Genomic DNA, 25,465 nt, shown 5'->3' with positions numbered 1-25,465 from the left:
TGTAACCACTCCGTTACAGGCCGTGCATTATGAACAGGTGCTCGATCGTGTCGAAAGATGCAATCGCCATCCCCAAATTGTTCTTAAACAGTGGGAAGCAAGCATATGCTTAAAATACTAGTGTAGGCCTGTGCTATGATAGTGCCAACCAAAAGAAGTGGTTCAAGCCCCCTCCATAAGAAACACGACCACACCGTAACACCGCCGCCTCCGAATTTTACTGTTGGCACTACACACGCTGGCAGATGATGTTCACTGGGCATTCGCCACATCCACACCCTGCCATCGGATCGCCACATTGTGTACCGCGATTCGTCACTCCACACAATGTTTTTCCACTGTTCAATCGTCCTTGCACCAAGCGAGGCGTCGTTTGGCTTTTACCTTCGTGATGTGTCGCTTATGAGCAGCCGCTCGACCATGAAATCCAAGTTTTCTCACCTCCTGCCTACCCGTCATAGTACTTGCAGTGGATCCTGATGCTGTTTGGCATTCCTGTGTGACGGTCTAGATAGATGTCTGCCTATTACACATTACGACCCTCATCAACTGTCGGCAGTCTCTGTCAGTCAACACACGAGGTCGGCCTGTACTCTTTTGTACTGTTCGTGTCCCTTCACGTTTCCACTACACTATCACATCCTAAACAGTGGACCTAGGGATATTTAGGAGTGTGGAAATCTCGCGTACAGATGTATGACAGAAGTGACACCCAATCACCTGACCACGTTCGATGTCAGTGAGTTCTGCAATGCGCCCCATTCTCCCGTGTCACAATGTCTAATGACTACTGAGGTCGCTGATATGGAGTATCTGGCAGTAGGTGGCAGCACAATGCACCCGATATGGAAAACGTATGTTTTTGGAGGTGCCCGGATACTGTCGATCACATAGTGTATCGTGTCTAAATCATTTTGCAATTCGTGTTGTTCATCTGATGACTAAAAATAATGGTAAATGAGAGGATCATCTGCAAACAATATAAGAGGACTTCTCAGATTGTCTGCTAAATCGTTGAAGTGGATCAGGAACATCAGAGGACCTAGAACACTTCTTTGGGAAACGCCAGATATTACTTCTGTTTTACTCGATGACTTTCTGGCAGTTACTGCGAACTGTGACCTTTCTGATAGGGAATCACGAATCGAGTCACACTACTGAGCCGGCCAGTACGGCCGAACGGTTCTAGGCGCTACAGTCTGGAACCGCGCGACCGCTACGGTCGCAGGTTCGAATCCTGCCTCGGGCATGGATGTGTGTGGTGTCCTTAGGTTAGTTAGGTTTAAGTAGTTCTAAGTCTAGGGGACTGATGACCACAGATGTTAAGTCACATAGTACTCAGAGCCATTTGAACCATGTGAGCCACACTACCGAGACGATACTCCATAGATACCCAATTTGCTTAGAAGTGGCTTGGGAGGAACGGTGTGAAAAGCCGTGTGGAAATCTAAAAATACGAAATAAATTTGAAGCCGTCTATCGACAGCACTCATTGCTTCGTTAGAATATAGAGATAGTTGTGTTTCACAAGAGCGACATTTTCTGAATCCGTGTTGGACATTTGTCAACAAATCGTATTCTTTGGGGTGATTCATAATGTTCGAGCAGACTATGTGTTCCAAAATCCTACTGTAAATCGACGTTAGTGGTATGGGTGTTTTTCTTAATTAGTAAAAAAATGAAAAAGGACCTATTATAACCGAGGCAAAACATACATCGAAAAATACTTGTTATTCAGAATTAATTTTGTTTCCAATGGGCCTGAAGCTCGATATAAGTCGTGTAAAGACACAACAAATAAAATTCAGGCTATAACGTCCAACAGATATAGTCTATGGAAGCTACGTCATAAAATAACTTTAAAGGACGTAAGAAAAACTCTTAAGTCAATAACCAGCGATGTTACAGATCGCCTGATGATGGCAATAGTGCTGAAACAAGTCTGTCGTGATTAAATAAACATCTGAAGCTTTTTGGACTTAATTCGTAATTCAGTATTAAAATACCGGCATCGGTTCTAAGCGGTCGGTTTTTCCCATCGCTACTGCACGGTACACGGGGGCAGGCGGCGTTCCGGCCTGCCGTGTCGTCACTTCGGCTGGCGGTCTCGCAGAGCACGCGAGGTGGGAGAGCGTTGCCCGCCGGAAGCAGACGCACCGCCGCCAGAGCAGAACGACAGCCGCTGCCTCGCCGCCGGACCGCGTCGCACGGCAGGTGCGAAGCGGGGAGCGGGGTAGTCTAGCAGCAGCAGCAAAGTGGGCAGTCAGGAGCACCAGTCAGCAGAGAGTCAGCACGCAGCACGCAGAACCGCGTGAGTACCGCAGCCAGCGCCAGGCCGACATCGCGTGACCCGCCACCGCCCAGTCGCACATCTACTGCCGAAGCAGCGGTACGTTCGTAACAGCTAAAGGAGAACAGGCTCGACTGTTGCCACCATCATGTTATACTCTGTTCATCAAAAGGATGAACCTGATGTATACACTAAGGGAAAACAGGCTCAACTGTTCTTACTCCCACTGTAATTCTTTCCAGATAGCAAGTAATATGTTTACCTAATTTGTTTGTATCGATCAAGGTATTTAGGACTCATGGCGCATATACGTATGTAACATACTTCACACGTATTTCTACTCATATCTCACTTGTATCACTAACAGGTTTCGACCTGGAGTTTGGTTTTCACGCAGCTCAGACTTTGTGACGTCATATCTCCCGAACTACAGGACGCACAGTGATATAATTTTACAGGCTCATATAATCGTGTATGTTCTGAGACATCGAGGGATCACCAATTTAGTATTGGAGGGCAGCGTGGAGGGTAAAAATCGTAGAGGGAGACCAAGAGATGAATACACTAAGCAGATTCAGAAAGATGTAGGCTGCAGTAAGTACTGGGAGATGAAGAAGCTTGCACAGGATAGAGTAGCATGGAGAGCTGCATCAAACCAGTCTCAGGACTGAAGACCACAACAACAACAACAACATAATAGTGTATATGAATACTGTCTGCAAAATGTGTATTCGCATTTTGTGAGCTACATTTCTTTTTCACCTCCAACCCACTCCTTTGATGGATAGGTCGTCCTTATCCCACGAAGATTCTTTCCAGACGGTAAGTGATATATGTACCAAGTCTGGCTGAAATCTATCTACTGGTTTAGAAGGAAATGTGGAACATATGTACATATATAGATTTTTATAACATGTATTGATTCCTACCTTCCACATATTGTTCTGGTCTTCAGTCCGAATACTGATTTGGTGGAGGACTCTATGCCAGTCTATGCTGAGCAAGGCATATCGTCTCTCCACTATTACTGCGAGCCGTATAGCTGTATCTACTTTAACCTGCTTTGGGTATTGATACGTCACTCTCTCTGTAATTCTGAGTTACGATATTTCCATGCATTACGAAATTCAAGTTTCTTTGATGTCTCAGATTGTCTCCAGTAACCTATAAGCACTCCGTCTTCTGGCCACAAGTGCCCATCGGGACCATCCGACCGCCGTGTCATCCTGAGTTGAAGATGCGGATAGGAGGGTCTTGTGGTCAGCACACCGCACTCCCGGTCAATATGATGGTTTTGTTTGACCGGAGCCACTGCTATTCAGTCGAGTAACTCCTCAGTTGGCACCACGAGGCTGAGTGCATTCCGAAAAGTGGCAAGAGCGCATGGCGGCCAGGATGGTCACCCATCCAAGTGCCGGCCATGCCCAACAGTGCTTAACTTCGGTGATCTGATGGAAACCGGTGTATCCACTGCAGCAAGGCCGTTGCGTCACAATAACCTATCCCTTCTTTTAATCAAGTTGTGTCATAAGTTTCTTTACTTCTCATTTCGATTCAGTACCTCCTGATATTTTATCTAATCTACTTACCTAATCTTCAGCATTCTCCTGTGACGCTAAATTTCAAAAACTTCTATCCTATTTTTGTTCGAACTGTTTATTGTCCACATTTCACTTTCATCGAAGGATGCTCTCCACACAGGTACATTCAGAAAAGAGTTTCTAACACGTAAATTTAAGTTTGATTTTAACAAATTTCCGATTTTCCGAAGTGCTTTTCTTACTATTGTTAGTCAGCATTTCATATTTTCTCTGCTTTTACCACTCCCACTTACTTTTCTGTCCAAATAGCAAACCTAAAATTTTTTACTAACTGATTTCCTAATCTGTTTCGTTCACCATCGCCTGATGTCCTTCGTGTACATTTCATTCTGCGGACGTTCATGTCATAACTAATTCTCGGAACACTATCCATTATTTTTTCAGTTTTCAATATCCACTATATACAGGGTGATTCCGTGATGGTATTAAAAACATCCAGGGACACTGATCTGGAAAAGACCGAGCTGGACTCTAAAGTGCATGCCTTAAGAGCTTTGTCCTCTTGTCCATGTTTGCTACTGTGAAACACATCTCGTCTATTGACAAGGTCTTGTAGCTATTAAGGCATGCACTTTAGAGCCCATGTGTACTTGACAATTTTTTCTTGTTTTCGTCCGAACTACCTCTTCCCAAAATATGGAAATCAAAGAACATACGGTGGACGAAGTCCACTGTAAGAATTATTAGAAGGATTTGCGTTTATAACTTTCGATTCCGTCGTTTCCAGACCATGGTTCAGTACCTCAAAAAGCTACATTTACGTTCTCCGACATCCCTGTAACATCCTGTATATTTTCTAGACTGTCTGCAATTCACTTTGCTGGATCAAGTACACCAAGAATTACACTCAACTACTCGGCTAAGTAATTCTGGCTTAACGCACTTTGCAGCTACATCAAGCAGCACTGGACTTATCTACAGGCCTAACGTAAGCCACACCCACATCCTTTGGACGTAAAGACGCCATATCGGCTGCTGCTCCCGTCTGCCTCGTGAGTAACTTGTGCTGGGCATATTTTTACTACATGTTGTTATCGCTGTGGTTTTCAATCTGAAGAATGTTTCGATGCAGCTTTCCACGCTGTTCTGTCCTCTGTAACCTGCTTCATCTCCGAATAAATACTGCAATCTACAAACTTCTGAATGTGCATACTGTATGCATCTCTTGGTCTCTACAGTTTGCCTCAGCCTCACCTGATTTAATTCGAGTACATTCTACATTGAAAAGCCAAACAAACTGGTATATGCACACGTATTCAAATACAGGCATATGTATTACAGGCAGAATACGGAGCTCCGGTCAGCAAAATCTATATAATACAACAAGTGTTCCTGCTGCTACAATGGCAGTATATCAAGATTTAAGCGAATCTGAACGTGGTGCTATAGTCAGCACATGAGCGATGGGATACAGTATCCTCGAGGTAGCGATTAAGTGTAGATTTTCCCATACGGCCATTTCACGAGTGTACCGTGAATATCGGTAATCCGACACTGCTGCGGCCGGAAAAAGATCCTACAAGAACGGAACCAACGACGACTGAAGAGAATCGTTCAGCGTGACAGAAGTGCAACACTTCCGCAAATTGCTGCAGATTTCAATGCTGGGCCACCAACGTGTGTCAGCGTGCGAACCATTCAACGATGCATTATCGATATGGGCTTTCGGAGTCGAGGCCCACTCGTGGACCTTAATGATCGCGCGACACAAAGCTTTACGTCTCACCTAGGCCCGTCAACACCGACATTGGACCGTTGATGACTGGAAACATGTTGCCTGGTCGGACGAGTCTCGTTTCAAATTGTATCGAGTGGATGGACGCGTACGGGTATGGAGGCAACCTCATGAATCCATGGACTTGCATGTCATCAGGGGACTGTTCAAGCTGGTGGAGGCTCTGTAATGATGTAGGGCATGTGCAGTTGGAGTGATTTGGACCCCTGATACGACTGTGACATTTGGCACATACTTTAGCATCCTCACTGATCACCTGCGTCCATTCATGTCCATTGTGCATTCCGACAGACTCGGGAAATTCCATCAGCGCAGTGCGAGACCTCACACGTCTAGAATTGGTACAAAGTGGCTCCAGGAACACTCTTCTGAGTTTAAACACTTTCGCTGTCCAGCAAACTCCCCAGACATGAACATTATTGAGCATATGATGGATTCATTGCTACGTGCTGCTCAGAAGAGATCTCCAACCCCTCGACTCTTACGGATTTGTGGGCAGCCCTGCAGGATTGATGGTGTCAGTTCCCTCCAGCGCTACTTCAGACATTAATCGAGTCCATGGCACGTCGTGTTGCGGCACTTGTGCGAGTTCGCGGATGCCCTACACGATATTGTGCAGATGTACCAGTTTCCTTGGCTCTTCACTGTATAATTCTTGTCTTTCTTTTGTTGATGTTCATCTTATATCGGCCTTTCAAGACACTGCATTCAACTGCTCTTTCATGTACTTTAGTGTGTCTGACGGAATTGTGATGTCACTGCCGAACCTCAAAGCTTTTAGTACTTTTCCCTGAACTTTAATTGCTAATCCAAATTTTTCTGTGGTTTCCTTTGCTGCTTTTGCAGTATACAGATTGAATAACATCATGGGTAGGCTACGACCCTGCCTAACTCCGTTTTCAAACACTTCTTCACTCGCAAGCCCCTTGAGTTTTATAATTGCTGTCCGGTTTCTGTACGAGTTGCAAATAGCCTTTCGGTCCCTTTATTTTACTGTTGCTGCCTTCAGTGTTTCACAGAGAATATTCCAGCCAACATTGTCAAAAGTTCTCTCTTAGTCTACAAATGCTTAACATGTAGGTTTGCCTTCCCTTAACCTATCCACTAAATTAAGTCGTAGGATCAGTATTCTTCTTCTTTCGCTTACGCCATAGTCCCGCAGCGATCACAGGGTCGACGGGGTTAGAACGGATTTGGCAATGTTAGTTTTAGGGGTGGCCAGATGCCCTTCCTGCCGCCACCCCGTACCCCCAGGGAGGGAATCAGTGTACCCCAACTGTCTGCGTCTAGTGTAATTCGTGAAATAGTGCGAACGCGTATCAAATGTCTGCGACGCGAGTAACTGAGGCGGAATATGGGGACCAGCCCGGTATTAACCTAGCGGGATGTGGAAAACCGCCTAAAAACCACATCCAGGCTGGCCGGCACACCGGCACTCGTCGTTAATCCGCCGGGCGGATTCGATCCGGGGCCGGCGCGCCCACCCGAGTCCAGGAAGCAGCGCGTTAGCGCTCTCGGCTACCCCGGCGAGTTCGTAGGATCAGTATAACTTCGGGTAATCATTCGTTCTCCGAAATCCAAATTGATCTTCTCCGAGGTCGGTTTCCACTAGTTTTTCCATTCTTGTGTAGAATCCTGGTTTGTATTTTGTAACCATGGCTTATTAAACTGGTAGTTCCATAATTTTCGCACTTGTCAGTAACAGCTTTTTACTCTCTCTCTCCCTCCCTCTCCCTCTCTCTCTCCCTCCCTCTCTCTCTCTCTCTCTCTCTCTCTATATATATATATATATATATATATATATATATATATATATATATATGGTGAGTCACCTAACGTTACCGCTGGATATATTTCGTAAACCACATCAAATACTGAAGAACCGATTCCACAGACCGAACGTGAGGAGAGGGGCTAGTGTAATTGTTTAATACAAACCATACAAAAATGCACGGAAGTATGTTTTTTAACACAAACCTACGTTTTTTTAAATGGAACCCCGTTAGTTTTCTTAGCACATCTGAACATATAAACAAATACGTAATCAGTGCCGTTTGATGCATTGTAAAATGTTAATTACATCCGCAGATATTGAAACTTAAAGTTGATGCTTGAAACCTCCGACTTTCAGTTGCGTGTTGTAACAAACACGGGCCGCGGTCGGCGAGCAGCATCTGCAGGGACATGTTTACGATGACGACCGTGTTTAACGAGTGTGGCTGTAGTGCACTGTTGTGGTTTGGTCTAGCTGTCGCAGTGTCCGCATGTAGCGCTTGCTGCTATTGTTATTCTGCATTCGTCTCCGCACGCAGACCAACTGTAGTGCACCGTGTTACCAGACGTCTGTGATAGTGTAGTGTTGTAAGAACTGTTACCATGGTGTATTCGAACTCTGAAAACGCGGAGATGATACTCATCTATGGCGAGTGTTGACAAAATGCAGCTGATGCGTGCAGGGTGTATGCAGGTCGGTACCCGGACAGAGAGCATCCAACGTGCCGCACACTGCAAAACATCTACCGCCAACTGTATGCAACAGGTATGGCCGTAGCATGCAAACGGGTCCGTAATAGGCCCGTCACAGGAGAAGCGGGTGCAGTTGGTGTGTTAGCTGCTGTTGCCATGAACCCACACATGAGTACACGGGACATTGCGAGAGCCGGTGGACTGAGTCAAAGTAGTGTTATACGCATACTGCATCGTCACCGCTTTCACCCGTTTCATGTGTCGCTACATCAGCAATTACGTGGTGATGACTTTAATCATCGAGTGCAGTTCTGTCAATGGGCATTAACAGAGAATGCGTTGCAGTTCTGTTTACCGATGAAGCGGGTTTCACAAACCACGGGGCAGTGAATCTACGTAACATGCATTACTGGTCCGTGGACAATCCTCGCTGGCTCAGACAGGTAGAGCGACAGCGACCGTGGACTGTAAATGAATGGTGCGGAATCATTGGCGACCACCTCATTGGTCCTCACTTCATTGCAGGGGCCCAAACAGCTGCAACATACATCGCGTTTCTACAGAATGATCTGCCAACGTTGCTCGAAAATGTCCCACTGGAAACGCGTCGACGTATGTGGTACCAGCATGATGGTGCACCTGCACATTCAGCAATTAACACTAGGCTGACCCTTGACAGGACGTTCGACGGGCGTTTCATAGGACGTGGAGGACGCATAAATTGGCCAGCCCGTTCTCCTGATCTTACACCTCTGGACTTCTTTCTGTGGGGTACGCTAAAGGAGAATGTGTACCGTGATGTGCCTACAACCCCAGAGGATATGAAACAACGTATTGTGGCAGCCTGCGGCGACATTACACCAGGTGTACTGTGGCGTGTACGACGTTCATTACGCCAGAGATTGCAATTGTGTGCAGCAAATGATGGCCACCACATTGAACATCTATTGGCCTGACATGTCGAGACACACTCTATTCCACTCCGTAATTGAAAACGGAAACCACGTGTGTACGTGTACCTCACCCCTCACGGTAATGTACATGTGCGTCAGTGAAAAAGACCAATAAAAGGTATTAGCATGTAAACGTAATGTGCTGTTCCAGTCTCTTCTGTAGCTAAGGTCCATCACCGTTCCCTTTGGATCCCTACGTAATTCGGTGTTCTCCGATACACACGATCGAACAGCGGAGGAGTGGTACTCAAGCGTCAACTTTAGGTTACAATATCTCCGGATGTAATTAACATTTTACAATGCAACAAACGACACTGATTACGTATTTGTTTATATGTTCAGATGTGCTAACAAAACTAACGGGGTTCCATTTTAAAAAAACGTAGGTTTGTGTTAAAAAACATACTTCCGTGCATTTTTTTATGGTTTGTATTAACCAATTACACTAGCCCCTCTCCTCACGTTCGGTCTGTGGAATCGATTCGTCAGTATTTGATGTGGTTTACGAAATATATCCAGCGGTAATGTTAGGTGACTCACCCTGTATATATATCTTCAGGGTGAGTGTGCCGGCCGGTGTGGCCGAGCGGTTCTAGGCGCTTTAGTCTGGAACCGTGCGACCGCTACGGTCGCAGGTTCGAATCCTGCCTCGGGCATGGATGTGTGTGATGTCCATAGGTTAGTTAGGTTTAAGTAGTTCTAAGTTATAGGGGACTGATGACCTCAGATGTTAAGTCCCATAGTGCTCAGGGCCATTTGAACCATTTTCAGGGTGTGTGTGCCATGCTGCTGCTGGTGATGGTGCTGGCGGCGGAGACGCGCAGCATTGAAGACGCGGACGTGGACGGCCTGGACGCGGCAGCCCTCCAGGGCCTCAGTGACCTGCCACTGGACGCCCTGCTGCGCGTGCGCAGAACACTGGGCTCCCAGCACACAGGTAGTGTAGGCGGCAGCCGGTGTGTGGCTGAAGGTGCGCGGCACCAGTTTCGAAGGGCTTTACTTTCCCTCCAAACCGACGCGGCGTCAACGTCTGCCGCTTACTTTCGTTCTGCAACGTCATATGCTACCATTTTTAGTGTTCCTTACCTCAGTCACTAAAAACGGATCATTTTGGCGTCCGTCTGTCTGGCTGTTTGCCTGTCCTGCTTTTAAGACAGCGTTCTCTCAGGAACGGGTAGAGGTATAAAGCTGAGAATTATGTCAAATTAGCGGATAAGGTAACATTCGGAACTACTAAATGTGTATGGGAATTGCATATACATCGTAAATTCCTTGCTCCCGTTCTGTGCTGATCTTCTCTCTCTTTCCGTACATCTCCTGCTCCCGCCATCTCGCGCGCATAGCCCCCCCCCTCCCCCCCCCCTCCCAGCCAACTCCTCCTCCTCCTTCCCTATGTCCATTTCCGTCTGAATGTTCAATAGAGTACAGTGTGTAAATTTAAAGTAAATCCGTCAAGATCGTTTCGAGAGTTTTGGTAACAGCGTCTCCTCTATATATATATATATATTCAGTAATCATGTAAAAATTATATATATATATATATATATATATATATATATATATATATATATATATATATATATAGTAGAGTATCATGTAAAAATCAGAAGTAAATCGATAAAAAACTTTTCAAGATTTCTGGTACCAACCCTTCTCCTTTTATATATTGCATATGTATGTGTATAATACATAATAAGAAAAATATGTAGCTTATCTGCCTATGTCTGCCGGAATGTTTGAGTATAGTGTAAAAATTTGAAATAAATCGGTCGAGAACTTTTCGATACATTACTACACTTCCCCTTTATATATTATAAATTAATTACAAAAATATGTAGTTCATGTCCGTTCGGAAGTTCAATAGAATTTCTAGTAAAAATTTGCAGTAAATCGCTCAAGAAATTTTCGAGATTTGCGAGATATATATATATATATATATATATATATATATATATATATATATAAGATTTTTACTATGGAAACATGTAACAGCAGAATTGTCAAACTAAAACCAAAGTTTTTAAAATTTTTTCGTATCAAAAATACCATTACCGTCCAGAATTAATGAAAAAAATTAAAAAATCGGTCGAGCCGCTCCCAATTGATGAATTTTCACAACTGATTTTAATTTCCGACTTCTCCGGTGGAGTTTCCAAAAATTCTTTCTTACAAACCTTGTCCTGGCAATTACGAACACAAGAAGACAAAAATCAACAAAATCCGTTGAGCCATTCTTAATTAATGATATTTCATAGATGCGGAAACTCATGTTAATTTGACTTTTCTTTTGGATTTTTCGAAAATTTTCTTTCACACAAACCTTGTCCTGGCAATAACGAACACAACAACATAAAATCAGCCAAATCGGCCAAGCACTTCTCAGGTGACGATCTTTCATACCTGCGGCAAATGATTTTCATTTATATAGGTACTGAGGACCACGCGCTTTGGCGCTGTAAAAAGTTTAATCTACTAAGTCGGTTCAGTCAAATGGTATGAATCCGTAAAGATGCGTTTTTATCAGGAACGGAGAAGAGGTACCAAGTTCAAATTTCATCAGATACTTCAGACACTAATGTCCATGGTCCCTTGACGGTGTGAATAATTTAAGCTTCTAAGTCAACATAGTCAAAAGATACGGCCAAATATGTGACATATGTTGATACTCTCAAACTATGACCTGCAGATGAACTAGGTGTATACATGTCGGGCCCGCTGGCCTAGCGAAGCCAGCTCGGTAATACAGCCTGTAAAGTCAGAGGGCTGACTGCCCTCCGTAATAAAAAAAATTGAGTGAAATATTTAACGATCCACTCGATCAGCTATCATGTGACATCCACCGAGACCAAAGTCCGATAAAAAAGCCATGAAGCTTGTGCCCTCAAACTGGAGCTCTTAGAGCTTGCCCCATTTTCTTCAGTGATCGGTTTATGCATGCTCCATTTATCTGGATCTCTTAAAGTGGATCTCTTAAGACTTTCCCTACGTCTTCAGTGATCGCATTAAGCATGCTCCATTTACCTGAAGCTCTTATAGCTTGCCCTGTGCCTTTGGTGATGGGTTTAGCGTGCTCCATTTATCTGGATCTCTTAAAGCGTGCCCCATTTTCTTCAGTGATCGGTTTAAGCATGCTCCATTTATCTGGGTCTTTTAAAGCTTACCTTATGTCTTCAGTTCTCGTCATTGGTGTAACATGTGTGAATGTACTGAATATTAGTGCTATGTGTTCAGGGTATCCATGTTACCCACATTCACATGTCATTTTGGCTAAGACCAAAGGGGTTGCGGTGTGTAGGGTAAGGGCCATGGCCAGTCATACGTCAGCATCAAACGTTCCGGGATGTTCAGGAAGAAGGAGAAGACACGATGACCCTTGCCAGATGTAGCGCTCAGAGGGTTCCGTACAAACGTAATCATATACACTACTGGCCATTAAAATCGCTACACCAAGAAGGAATGCAATATTCTACCTTAGCTATCGATTTCTGATCGAAGTCTATATTTACTGATGGTGTCATTCCATTTACTGTGTGGAACTGTATGTACTATGTTTTGTCAAAGTTCAATGAGAGACCATTTGCATAGTACCACTTAATGATTTTCTGAAAAACATCGTTTACAATTTCGCCAGTTAATTCTTGTCTGTTGGGTGTGATAGCTATACTTGTATCATCGGCAAGAAGTACCAGCTTTGCATCTTCGTGAATATAGAATGGCAAGTCATTAATATACATTAAGAACAGCAGAGGACCCAAGACCGAACCTTACGGCACCCCAGTCTTGATTGTTCCCCAGTTTGAGAAATCACCAGTTTTTTGCAAATTATATAAACCGCTCATTTCAACTTTCTGCGCTCTTCCAGTTGGGTATGATTTAAACAATTTGAGTGCTGTCCCATTCATACCACAGTACTTGAGCTTATCTAGACGTATTCCATGATTTACACAATCAAAAGCCTTTGCGAGATCACAAAAAACCCCAACGGATGACTTCCGGTTACTCAGAGCATTTAATATTTCATTAGTGAAAGTATACACTATTAGGCATTAAAATTGCTACACCAAGAAGAAATGCAGATGATAAACGGGTATTCATTGGACAAATATATCCTACTAGAACTGACATGTGATTACGTTTTCAAGCAATTTGGGTGCATAGATCTTGAGAAATCAGTACCCAGAACAACCATCTCTGGCCGTAATAACGGCCTTGATACTCCTGGGCATTGAGTCAAACAGAACTTGGATGGCGTGTACAGGTACAGCTGCCGATGCAGCTTCAACACAATACCACAGTTCACCAAGAGTAGTAACTGGCGTATTGTGACGAGCCAGTTGCTCGGCCACCATTGACCAGACGTTTTCAATTGGTGAGAGATCTGGAGAATGTGCTACCAGGGCAGCAGTCGAACATTTTCTGTATCCACAAAGGCCCGTACAGGACCTGCAACATGCGGTCGGGCTTTATCCTGCTGAAATGTAGGGTTTCGCAGGGATCGAATGAAGGGTGGAGCCACGGGTCGTAACACATCTGAAATGTAACGTCCACTGTTCAAAGTGCCGTCAGTGCGAACAAGAGGTGACCGAGACGCGTAACCAATGGCACCCCATACCATCACGCCGGGTGATACGCCAGTATGGCGATGACGAATACACGCTTCCAATATGCGTTCACTGCGATGTCGCCAAACACGGATGCGGCAATCATGATGCTGTAAACAGAACCTGGATTCATCTGAGAAAATGACGTTTTGCCATTCGTGCACCCAGGTTAGTCGTTGAGTACACCATCGCAGGCGCTCCTGTCTGTGATGCAGCGTCAAGGGTAACCGCAACCATGGTCTCCCAGCTGATAGTGCATGCTGCGGCAAACGTCGTCGAACTGTTCGTGCAGATGGTTGTTGCCTTGCAAACGTCCCCATTTGTTGACTCAGGGATCGAGACGTGGATGCACGATCCGTTACAGTCATGCGGATAAGATGCCTGTCATCTCGACTGCTAGTGATACGAGGCCGTTGGGATCCAGCACGGCGTTCCGTATTACCCTCTTGAACCCACCGATTCCATATTCTGCTAACAGTCATTGGATGTCGACCATCGCGAGCAGCAATGTCGCGATAGGATAAACCGCAATCGCTATAGGCTACAATCCGACCTTTATCAAAGTCGGAAACGTGATGGTACGCATTTCTCCTTACACGAGGCATCACAACAACGTTTCACCAGGCAACGCCGGTCAAGAAATTTTCCTCATATCAGCACGTTGTAGGCGTCGTCACCGGCGCCAACCTTGTGTGAATGCTCTGAAAAGCTAATCATTTGCATATCACAGCATCTTCTTCCTGTCGGTTAAATTTCGCGTCTGTAGCACGTCATCTTCGTGGTGAAGCAATTTTAATGGCCAGTATCGTATATAGCATTTTCCGTTGAAAAACCTTTGTGGAAATCAAACTGACATTTTATTAAAACTTTATTTTTCAAAGGGTGAAGCTACTCTACAATACATTACTTTTTCAAGAATTTTGAATAAGGCAGTCAGAAGAGAGATTGGGCGGTAGTTGTTGACATCAGACGTATCCCCTTTTTTATGCAGTGGTTTAACAATGGCATACTTCAGTCTGTCTGGGAAAATACCCTGCTTCAGAGAGCTATTACATATGTGGCTAAGAATCCCACTTATCTCTTGGGAACAAGCTTTTATTATCCTCCTGGAAATGCCATCAATTCCATGTGACCTTTTATTCTTGAGAGAGTTTATTATGTTCCCAATTTCAGAAGGAGAGGTGGGTGGAATTTCAATTGTATCAAATGGTGTGGGTAAGGCCTCTTCCATTAACTGCCTTGCTTCTTCTGATGAACATTTAGATCCTATTTTCTCTACAACATTTAAAAAATGATTATTCAAAATGTTTTCGACTTCTGGCTTGTTGTTTGTCAAATTTCCATTCGCTTTGATGAGACTGTCATCATCCAGTACTCTTGGTTGCCCTGTCGCCCTTGTAATAATATTCCGAATTGTTTTGATTTTGTTATCAGAGGTATTAATCTCAGACATGATGCACATGCTTATGGAATTTTTAATAACCTTTCTTAATGTAGTACAGTAATTTTTATAATATTTGGCTGTTTCTGGGTCATTACTCTTTCTTGTTGTTAGACACAGTTCACTTTTGGAGTTACAAGAAATTTTTATTCCTTTAGTAAGCCAAGGTTTCTTGCATGGTTTCTTATAATTATATTTAACTAATTTCTAGGGGAAATAGTTTTCAAATTCTCTTACAAGTGTATCATGAAATACGTTATATTTTAAATTAGCATCGGGTTCTTTGTACACCTAACTGCTGAAGATTTTCTCTGAAATTTCTAATTGTTGGGTCATTAATTGAATGCACAACTTTGTAGGATAGTTTTGAATTACTCTAGATAACTGCATCATATCCATAAAGCCTGAGTTTACTATTAGTATTACCTGCAAGGTCGTTAATACACAACTTGAACAGCAACGGTCCCAACACAGTTGCCTGGGTCACACCCTCTGGGCTAGGGCAACATTCTGCCTGTGGTCGCAGCTGAACCAGCTGCGCCGCGCGGTACCGGCGAAGTAGCAGCTGGAGGAGAGACCTAACTCAGTAACGCAGTTAACGAGTGCCCTGCGAGTCCAGACCTGGTTTTTCTGCACTGTTTCAGCAACCGAAGAGGCGGCGACGGTGGCGTCGGGGACCGAACCGGTCACGGAGCTTGGCGCTCCTGCGGAAGCGGCGGGGGCAGTGGGGGTGGCGGCCGGAGGCGGCCCGGTGGCAGAGGCGCTGGTGGGCGGCGGGCCTGGCCCAAAGGCTGCCAGGAGGGGCGGCAGCACCGGGGGCAGCGGATACGGTGAGCTGGCGCTCCTGTCCGCCCGCCATTCTCTCACGTGGGGACCGGCAAATATCCTCTCCACGGATTTTCTGTTTTTATTTTTCTTGGGTCATCCGCCTTCTGACTGGTTTGATGCGGCCTGCCACGAATTCCGTATCCCATTTATTTTGGAAATGACTCTACCTGACTTCAGCCTCCTCTTCATCATCACTAAATTCTGATCTGAGTCTATATCTGCTCATAGGTACGCCTTACAATCCAACGTCGGATTCCGGAATCTCTGCCTGACCATGATAGAGTCTAACAGAAATCTTCCTGTATCTCCCAGCCTTTTCCAAGTATGCTTCCTCCTCTCGTTGATTCTTGAGAATATTCTCTATTACCAGGGTATTCGCCTCAACTAGTCCTACTTCTCTCTCATTCCTACCACCAAAGCCATATTCTCCTGTAGCCCCGTCTTCTATTCCTTCCGCTACAACCACAGTCCAATCCTCCATGACTCATCTCCGTTTAAGTGCTGTATTACCCATTCAGTATGCTCATATTCTCATTTTATCCCTTCATCTTCGTTGGCATGTACACCTAAACTATTACTACCGGTGTTGGGTTTGCTGTTGACTCTGATGAGAAGAACCCCGTCACTTAACTGTTCACAGTAACTTACACTCCGTCCTACCTTTCAATTCATACCGAATACTACTCCTGTTCCATTTTCTGCTGCTGTTGATATTACTGTACACTCATCTGACCAGAAGTCGTGGTATTCTTTCTATTTCACTTCACTGACTCACAATATCTAGTCTGAGGCTTTGCATTTCCCTTTCCAGATTTTCCCTACCACCTTTAAAGTCTTTACATTCCACACCCTTACTCATAGAAGGTTATTCTTTCGTTGGTTATCCAGTCTTTTCCTCTTAGAAAGTCCTCTCCTGGAGATTCTGTAGAGGACTAGTCTGGAACCTGTAGCCAATGGAGAGATCATCATGATAATTTTTCAATTATAGGCTGCATGTACAGTGGATACACGTTATGCGTCTTTAATGCAGTGGTTTCCACTGCCTTCTGCATCCTCGTGCCGTTGATCATTGCTAATTTTTCTGCCTTTTAGGGACAGTTTGGCACCCACATGGCAATAAAGTGCCTTGAACCTTGATGACGCCATCGATGAGACAGTTTGGTGCCAGAGCCCGCTCTACTATACTACCTGCAAGAGCTGTCTGTGACCGGCCCTCTACAGCAACCAATGCCAGCCCACTCTTAGGACTCTGACAGGTTTAGCCAAACTAGGGGAGTTGAGAGTGGCTGTGCAGCTCAGTATTTGAGACTGGTGTAGGAAATATCCCATAAATACTGTGATACACGCGTTAGCTGTATGTGTTCTTGTGTTATGTTATTTGGAATACCACAGCTGTTTTCGTTACTTGTCACACAAGGAAGTTCGACCAATGAGCGAATAGACGTTTTGCTTCAAAAGAAACCATTCCAGGACCAACCTCTCCGAGAAAACAGAGACTGCCACAGCCAGCTGCAATCATGACCTTGAGGCGGGAATAGGACACGTGATCATGATGATGTTTCGTTTGTGGGCGCTCGACTGCGCGGTTACCAGCGCCTGTTTTTTTTTTTTTTTTTTTTTTTTTGGTCATCAGTCTACTGTGTGGTTTGATGCGGCCCGCCACGAATTCCTTTCCTGTGCTAACCTCTTCATCTCAGAGTAGCACCTGCAACCTACGTCCTCAATTATTTGCTTGACGTATTCCAATCTCTGTCTTCCTCTACAGTTTTTGCCCTCTACCGCTCCCTCTAGTACCATGGAAGTCATTCCCTCACGTCTTAGCAGATGTCCTATCATCCTGTCCCTTCTCCTTATCAGTGTTTTCCACATATTCCTTTCCTCTCCGATTGTGCGTAGAACCTCCTCATTCCTTACCTTATCAGTTCACCTAATTTTCAACATTCGTCTATAGCACCACATTTCAAACGCTTCGACTCTCTTCTGTTCCGGTTTTCCCACAGTCCATGTTTCACTACCACACAATGCTGTACTCCAGACGTACATCCTCAGAAATTTCTTCCTGAAATTAAGGCCGGTATGTGATATTAGTAGACTTCTCTTGGCCAGAAATGCCTTTTTTGCCATAGCGAGTCTGTTTTTGATGTCCTCCTTGCTCCGTCCGTCATTGGTTATTTTACTGCCTAGGTAGCAGAATTCCTTAACTTCATTGACTTCCTGACCATCAATCCTGATGTTAAGTTTCTCGCTGTTCTCATTTCTACTACTTCTCATTACCTTCGTCTTTCTCCGATTTACTCTCAAACCATACTGTGTACTCATTAGACTGTTCATTCCGTTCAGCACATCATTTAATTCTTCTTCACTTTCACTCAGGATAGCAATGTCATCAGCGAATCGTATCATTGATATCCTTTCACCTTGTATTTTAATTCCACTCCTGAACCTTTCTTTTATTTCCATCATTGCTTCCTCGATGTACAGATTGAAGAGTAGGGGCGAAAGGCTACAGCCTTGTCTTACACCCTTCTTAATACGAGCACTTCGTTCTTGATCGTCCGCTCTTATTATTCCCTCTTGGTTGTTGTACATATTGTATATGACCCGTCTCTCCCTATAGCTTACCCACAACATTTTTCAGAATCTCGAACAGCTTGCACCATTTTATATTGTCGAACGCTTTTTCCAGGTCGACAAATCCTATGAAAGTGTGTTGATTTTTCTTTAGCCTTGCTTCCATTATTAGCCGTAACATCAGAATTGCCTCTCTCGTCCCTTTGTTTTTCCTAAAGCCAAACTGATCGTCACCTAGCGCATTCTCAATTTTCTTTTCCATTCTTCTGTATATTATTCTTGTAAGCAGCTTCGATGCATGAGGTGTTAAGCTGATTGTGCGATAATTCTCGCACTTGTCAGCTATTGCCATCTTCGGAATTGTGTGGATGATACTTTTCCGAAAGTCAGATGGTATATCGACAGACTCATATATTCTACACACCAACGTGAATAATCGTTTTGTTGCCAGTCCCCCCACTTCGCCCGTACAAAGTCCCAACCTTTGCTCAGTCCAGTCTCGACACTTTCATAGCCGGCCGGTGTAGCCGTGCGGTTCTAGGCGCTTCAGTCTGGAACCGCGTGACCACTACGGTCGCAGGTTCGAATCCTGCCTCGGGCATGGATGTGTGTGATGTCCTTAGGTTAATTAAAGTAGTTCTAAGTTCTAGATGACTCATGACCACAGATGTTAAGTCCCATAGAGCTCAGAGCCATTTGAACCATTTGAACCACTTTAATGAATCATGATGAAATGATAAGGACAACAAAAACATCCAGTCATCTCGAGGCAGATGAAAATCCCTGACTCCGCAGGGAATCGAACCCTGGACCCCGTGCACGGGAAGCGGGAACGCGACCGCAAGACCACGAGCTACGGACAACAGGACACGTGGCCTGGTGAGTCGGTGCTCTGCCGTCACGGTCTCTGAGGTTCCAGTCTGGATTCCAGCACAGCTGTGTGGTCACACGATGCTGACACGCCGCTCTCAAGTGACTAATGGCGTGATGAGCGTCTCAGACCTGTTTCCAAGCCCAGTGCCAAGTCATCTGTAGAGTTCAGCTGAAACAGATGCTTCACCCAGCATAGTTCGATAAAAGGGTGGAGACTGGAGATTGGAGCCCTCCCCACGAGTACCAGTGTCAGTTTCCAATGTCCCACCCGGATTTTTCCAAATACGGAGCGCCTAACTGCTGCAAATGACCGAAATCGGCAATCGCACTCGTTTAATTTGGGCGGACAGTCGCATGTAGCAGGTGCTCAGCATTTCCACTTATGACTGCTTTCTAGTAAACAGAACGTGCACACTACCACAGAACAGGAATTTTAAATAAACATAATAATTACTACTGTATAAAGAAACTGCAGAGGATAACAAAAGATTGTATACAATCAGCTCTTGAGGTGACAGTTATGTAACTCTATGAACTAACACACAGACATGAGATTGTCTAGTGGGAATATCAGCACTTAATCTACACAAAACATCACATTCAGGAACTTAAATTACCTACTAAAAAGTACAGTGCAATATAGTAATAAAACGAACTAAACATTGAGGATGCTTAGCTATTCTGTTGGTTGCTTTCTTAATGTGTATCTATAAACATTAAATTGGTATTTCTTTCAAGCAAAACACTACTTGAATTTACAGCATCTATCAATATTATAGCAGATGATGCGCTTTCCGAATAACATACCACTTTTTCCAAGAATTACATTTTCAAGGTAAGATATCACTTTATCATAGACTTAAAGTGAGCAGAAAACTACGTTTGTCACACACATTATACACTCCTGGAAGTGGACAAAAGAACACATTGACACCGGTGCGTCAGACTCACCATACTTGCTCCGGACACTGCGAGAGGGCTGTACAAGCAATGATCACACGCACGGCACAGCGGACACACCAGGAACCGCGGTGTTGGACGTCGAATGGCGCTAGCTGCGCAGCATTTGTGCACCGCCGCCGTCAGTGTCAGCCAGTTTGCCGTGGCATACGGAGCTCCATCGCAGTCTTTAACACTGGTAGCATGCCGCGACAGCGTGGACGTGAACCGTATGTGCAGTTGACGGACTTTGAGCGAGGGCGTATAGTGGGCATGCGGGAGGCCGGGTGGACGTACCGCCGAATTGCTCAACACGTGGGGCGTGAGGTCTCCACAGCACATCGATGTTGTCGCCAGTGGTCGGTGGAAGGTGCACGTGCCCGTCGACCTGGGACCGGACCGCAGCGACGCACGGATGCACGCCAAGACCGTAGGATCCTACGAAGTGCCGTAGGGGACCGCACCGCCACTTCCCAGCAAATTAGGGACACTGTTGCTCCTGGGGTATCGGCGAGGACCATTCGCAACCGTCTCCATGTAGCTGGGCTACGGTCCCGCACACCGTTAGGCCGTCTTCCGCTCACGCCCCAACATCGTGCAGCCTGCCTACAGTGGTGTCGCGACAGGCGTGAATGGAGGGACGAATGGAGACGTGTCGTCTTCAGCGATGAGAGTCGCTTCTGCCTTGGTGCCAATGATGGTCGTATGCGTGTTTGGCGCCGTGCAGGTGAGCGCCACAATCAGGACTGCATACGACCGAGGCACACAGGGCCAACACCCGGCATCATGGTGTGGGGAGCGATCTCCTACACTGGCCGTACACCACTGGTGATCGTCGAGGGGACACTGAATAGTGCACGGTACATCCAAACCGTCATCGAACCCATCGTTCTACCATTCCTAAACGCATGTATCCCGTGCCACCCAACGTGCTCTAGAAGGTGTAAGTCAACTACCCTGGCCAGCAAGATCTCCGGATCTGTCCCCCATTGAGCATGTTTGGGACTGGATGAAGCGTCGTCTCACGCGGTCTGCACGTCCAGCACGAACGCTGGTCCAACTGAGGCGCCAGGTGGAAATGGCATGGCAAGCCGTTCCTCAGGACTACATCCAGCATCTCTACGATCGTCTCCATGGGTGAATAGCAGCCTGCATTGCTGCGAAAGGTGGATATACACTGTACTAGTGCCGACATTGTGCATGCTCTGTTGCCTGTGTCTATGTGCCTGTGGGTCTGTCAGTGTGATCATGTGATGTATCTGACCCCAGGAATGTGTCAATAAAGTTTCCCCTTCCTGGGACAATGAATTCACGGTGTTCTTTTTTCCATTTCCAGGAGTGTAGTCCATGAAAGTGTGTACATTGAAACCCACCACATCATACGCTAATGGGAGTAATATAAAGTCACAATATCTTTAATCCTCTTCACCGAGAGTCCCGCAGCTGCTACATATTGTTTTTTTTTTAAATAATTTAGTTGGTAAATATTTCCAGTCCAGAGACTGCTTTGATGCAGCTCTCCATGCTGCTCTATCCTGTGCAAGCTTCTTCATCTTCAAGTACCTACTGCAACCTACATCCTTCTGAATCCGCTCTTCGTATTCATCTCTTGGTCTCCCTCTACTATTTTTACCCTCCACACTTGCCTCCAATAATAAATTGGTGATCCCTTGATGTCTCAGAACGTGGCCTACCAACCGATCCCTTCTTCTAGTCAAGTTGTGCCACCAATCCCTTTTCTCCCCAGTTCTGCTCAGTGCCTCCTCATTAGTTATGTGATCTACCCATCTAATCTTCAGCATTCTTCTGCAGCACCACATTTCGAAAGATTCTATTCTCTTCTTGTCTAAACTATTTATTGTCCATGTTTCACTTCCATACAAATACTTTCAGAAAAGAATTCCAGATATTTAAATCTACATTCGATGTTAACAAATATCTCTTTTTCAGAAACGCCCTTCGTGCCATAGCCAGTCTAGATTTAATACCTTTTCTACTTCGACATCATCATCAGTTATTTTGCTCCCCAAATAACAAAACTCATCTACTACTGATTTCCTAATTTAATTTTCTCAGCATTACCCGATTTAATTCGATTACAATCCATTATCCTAGTTTTGCTTTTGTTGATGTTCGTCTTATACCCTTCTTCCAAAACACTGTGCATCCCATTCATCTGCTCTTCCAGGTCTCTTGCTGTCTCTGACAGAACTACAATGTCATCAGCGAACCTCAAAGTTTTTATTTCTTGTCCATGTATTTTAATACCTGCTCCGAATTTTTCTTTTGTTTCCTTTATTGCTTGTTCAATATACAGATTGAATAACATCCGGGTGAGGCTACAACCCTGTCTCACTCCCTTCCCAACCACTGCTTCCCTTTCATACCCCTCGACTCTTATAACTGCCATCTGGTTTCTGTACAAATTGTAAAAAGCCTTTCGCTCCCTGTATTTTACCCCTGCCACCTTGAGACTTTGAAAGAGAGTATTCCAGCCAACATTATCAAAAGTTTTCTCTGAGTCTACAAATGCTAAAAACGTAGGTTTGCCTTTTCTTAATCGACCTTCTAAGATAAGTCGTAGGGTTAGTATTGTCTCCCGTGTTCCTACATTTCTATGGAATCCAAACGGGTCTTCCCTGAGGTAGGCTTCTACCAGTTTTTCAATTCGTCTGTACAGATTTCGTATTAGTGTTTTGCAACCATGACTTATTAAACTGATAGTTCGGTAATTTTCACACCTCAACACCTGCTTTCTTTGGGATTGGAATTATTATATTCTTGTAGAAGTCTGAGGGTATTTTGCCTGTCTCATGCATCTAGCTCGTGAGATGGCAGAGAACTGTAAGGTTTGCAATATACGTTTGGCAGGAAAAAGAACAGTGTAACACAGCACATGGAATGAAGGTTTTCCTTTAAACAACATTCACATGTGTATTACTTAGTGTAACACAGCAGTTACATCATGGCTTTTACAGAACAATCAGTCTTACTGGTATGAAGTCTTACTGGTATGATGTTCACATTAAACTGACTGCACAAATAAAAATATATACTTTCATCTTTTGCACTGCTTGCGAGATTATCTTCAAGCCTCTAGTGAGAAATGCCACAAAACGAAGAACCAGCAGCTTGCATTTGTGGTCTGAAGCAACATCGTTGCTTCAAAACTATTTCTTATCCCGAATAATGTGTCTTGATGCAGCATAGTGCTTAAGATTACCCAACATACAAGAGCTTAGAAGTGGCGATTAAATACACCGACTTCTCCTTCAGTGGATTATCGCTGCTTAAATAATGCACTGCGGAAATACGAATAGCATTTATGCCTCGTCTAAAAGCTAATAAGCTCAGAATTCAACGACAGACTACTAACAACTATATGTGTTCATCACAAAAAAAACGTGCGCAATACTTCTCCTAGAACCTCCTCGTGATATGTGAAACTGCGGTAACTTTGGCGCCTAAGCGCATCTTTGGGGATGCGCCCAGTGATTCTGACTGAATACTACAGGCATGACCACGTGCATTAGTATTTACATACCTTTTTAGTATTTCGGATAATATAATATATCTAACGATGTATAAAATGTATAAAACAATGTTCAGTTATTTAAACAGTATAATTCACAAATATGCATAGCACTTGAAATTTCCCCTTTGTCTGCAAAAAAATAACAGCGCTGGAAAAACTCATACGTTATTTGATTTTCAAACAGCTGGGCAAAACTCAACCTACTTAGTTTCCTCTTTACTTATTCTGATCCTCACAAAACTGACACACAATATTTCTAGCGCAACGCAATCTGACTTTCAGTAATCCCTACAAGACCGGCGGTGTCACGGATTTTCTCTGCCTCGTGATGACTGGGTGTTGTGTAATGACCTTAGGTTAGTTAGGCTTAAGTAGTTCTAAGTTCTAGGGGACTGATGACCATAGATGTTAAGTCCCATAGTGCTCAGAGCCATTTGAACCATTTTTGAATCCCTACAAGAGAATAGCCCTGACTAACAATAACTTATATCTTTCATGAATCACTTACCTCACAAAAATCTTCGTTACTCGAACTACTGCAAAACAGAGAGCGCCAACACTGCCAGCTAAATAAAAGATTCTAACTACTGAAGGCATTAACTACTGATAGGTATAGTTAGCAAATTGAATATTTTTATAGAGAACAAACAATGTATTTACCTTAATAGTGTTCAAAAGTCATTATATATATATTTGTGACACCCAATTAAACAGATTTTCTTTTTCTGACGGACACACGTCCAGGTCGTTCGCTCATAGTAACCTCTTAAAATTCTGCCATCTCTCTCCCCACATCCACCAGCGCTGACGGCCCACCTCCGACGGCCCAACGCTACGCGCTGTTCACATCCAACTGCCCAACATTACACCAGCGAATATTCCAACAATGAGTCCAACCAGTCACAGACTGCACACAGCGCAATCAGCGATTTTCATACAGAGCACTACGTGGAGTTACCAACATAAAGACGTAAACAGGCTACATACACGCTTACCACTGCACAGTTTCTTGCTTGGTGACAGCGCTCTTCAGCGCCCCACTTGAGGCGCTTCTACCTGTAGTATATTGGATTCTTACTACTACCACTAGGTGGCGTACGCTTAGTATAAGGCGTTTTCTGACGCCTCTCTCACTTTTGTTAGCATTCGGATGCGTTGCCAACTGTTGTAATGAAACTATTGTGAAAATAATTTGTGTGACTTATATGCGATGGTAAACAGAGCTATAAAGATACTTGTATGATTACAAGTTCCCAGACTACATCACATATGTCACTCTTGTCGTATGCAGTGTACCCCAGATATGTGTGTGTGTGTGTGTGTGTGTGTGTGTGTGTGTGTGTGCGGGCAGTGATTGTTGTTAGGTTGGGCAGTGTTTGGCGTTCCGCAGGCTACGGTCCGAGCGCCGGCATGATGAAGAAGGGCAAGCAGAAGGGCATGGCGGACATCTTCCAGGGCTCCGTGACGGCGCTCGCCTTCCTCGCCTTCGCCGGCTACATCGTCTGCCTCGTGGTGCACGCCATCCGATCCAGTGGTGAGTACATAGCAGTATAGGGCTGGACCTAAGTATCTCCGGGATTTCAGAAGACGACTGCACGAAAACGACATACAGAAAAATGACGCGAGTCAGGG

The sequence above is a fragment of the Schistocerca americana genome, chromosome 9, assembly GCF_021461395.2.
Source record: "Schistocerca americana isolate TAMUIC-IGC-003095 chromosome 9, iqSchAmer2.1, whole genome shotgun sequence".
Classification (NCBI taxonomy): domain Eukaryota; kingdom Metazoa; phylum Arthropoda; class Insecta; order Orthoptera; family Acrididae; genus Schistocerca; species Schistocerca americana.
Note: the sequence above shows the minus strand (reverse complement) of the source record.